This window comes from Solanum tuberosum, unplaced genomic scaffold (genome assembly GCF_000226075.1).
Source record: "Solanum tuberosum cultivar DM 1-3 516 R44 unplaced genomic scaffold, SolTub_3.0 scf00574, whole genome shotgun sequence".
Taxonomy (NCBI): domain Eukaryota; kingdom Viridiplantae; phylum Streptophyta; class Magnoliopsida; order Solanales; family Solanaceae; genus Solanum; species Solanum tuberosum.
In genome coordinates, this window is record NW_006239489.1 from 51,660 (window position 1) to 54,017 (window position 2,358).

A 2,358-nucleotide genomic window follows, 5' to 3' on the forward strand; every position below is an offset into this window, starting at 1 on the left:
TATTATGTATAATGTATAATATTTGCTAGCAATTTATATTATTTAAAAAATTATGGTACAAAATAATTTTATATTAAACGATTATAAAAGGAAATAATATGAATTATATATGGTGAATGTTTTAGAAAGAATTTGTTTTATGAAATAAGAAAATATAAATGAAATAAGAAATAATAATATAATAATGAAGAGAGAGAAAAATATTCCTTTTTGGTGTAAAATTTGATGCAGTGGGTTGAAGTTGATTACACCAAAAATAGTGCTGACACCAAATTTGGTGTAAAATTTAGTGTTTGGGTTGGAGATGCCCTAAGATACACATCGATCTCTATTAAATTCTAAATGTTTGTGCATATACCATAATTACAATAAAAATAGTTGAAAATAAAATGAATAAATAAAAATATTCAAGCAGAGGTGTGGATATATCTATCGCTTCGCTTAAGGAAATTCAAGCCCACGGTGGTATAATTTACACTAATTCAGAAATACATCTCTTGACTTGTCCCTTCTAGGTTACAACAGTCCAACAACATGTACAACTCAAACAATTTCGAATTAGTTGAAGAGTTCAAAGTTCCACCAAAAGAATACTTTTCTTCAATATAAAATTATTCTTTTTGTATAGTGAATTAATTGAAAACCTAGATTTTTTTTTTTATGGAAACTCTCTTTCATGACCCTAACCTCAAAATATAAACATAATACTAAACATCCACTTTTTCTTTCTATCCAACACAAGGAAGAAAACACTTTTTATATAGGTGTAGAATTTCTATCAGAGATAAATGTCAAGAATGTAGTTAGTCATTTTCCCATTAATAATTAGTGGGACATTAATAGGAAATAATGAGAAGAACATGACTTAGTAGATATATAAGTTACATCAAGAATAATTGACCATTTTCTTGTCAATTTAATATACATTAAAATAATGTAGTGTAAAATCATAACTTAATATTTTTTCTTGTCAATTTATATACATTAAAATAAGTTAACGAGTGCACATGCACCCAACTATAGGTGTGGGTCCACCTCTGATTCAAAAGACATAAACAAGTCGGAATATTAAAATAGACGATAAAATAATACTATAAGTTTGAACCCCAAACAACGTAGTTCTTTTGAAAAAAAAAACAAACTAAGCCAAACTAAATTCAAACAATTATCAATTTTTTTAATTGACTTATATCAATCTTTTATTTGAATTGATTTTTTTACCAAATTATGTATACCCTTAACGGAAATAATGAGAAGCCAAATCAAACAATATTATGACGGCAAAACATTTTTCTTATAAGTCACGTATTGAAAATTTTCATACGACATTAATTAGCCACACAACAAATTATTAACAAGATGCAACTTCCTCCTAGTCTTGAGGGCCGGTGGATCATACTTTAATGTGACACAAACATTTTCTATCTATAACTTTACATGTGTCAAGCACTAAATGAGTTCCGTCTACTATATATAATTACAACATCTTAAACAAAGACGTATCAAATCAAATCAAATACTATCATTTTCAAAACCAAATTAAACTAAATATGAATAATTCTCAGAACATTAGTTACCAAGCCGGCCAGGCCAAGGGCCAAGCTCAAGTCAGCATTATTGCTCTTGTCATTTATTTTAGAAAAAATACCACTTAATGTTAATTAGTATTAAATTGAATTATCATTTGATTGATCTATTTGTGTAGTTACAAGTAAATAAATAAAACTAAACTCATGTTATATACATTTATCAGGAAAAGAGTAATCAAATAATGGAACAAGCTAGCAATGCTGCACAGTCTGCCAAGGAAACAATGCAAGAGGTTTTTGTCATTTTTCATTAATATCTATTTTTTTTTTACACGTCAATCAAATAGTTGAACTCTCGTGTCTCACTATTTTACTGATTAACTTATTTGAATCGAATATAACTTATATACATCAACATCATATAGTTTATAGATATGTTATAATTTGTGTCCAATTGTTCATGAACGTAACTCTCGGATAATGTTAGCCTCTATTTAGATTTTGTTTTTATTTTATTAAAAAATGGGTAAATATAGCTCTTGAAAATAATATATTTTTAAATAATGTTAGATTCAGATTTATTGTTTGTTCATAAATTGCTTAGTTTTAAATACAGAATATTATACTATCATCTAAATATTTAAAAAACTTGTAAAATTTTAGACTCTAATTATTCAATGGCAACTTCCTTGTTTCTTCCGAGTGTTATTAGAAATTTTCAACTGAAAGAGAAACATGAGAAATTATCAAAAGAGGATAATTCATTATCAATTCTTATAATTATATATAATGCACATATAATCTTTAAAGCTATAACTAAAAGAAATTA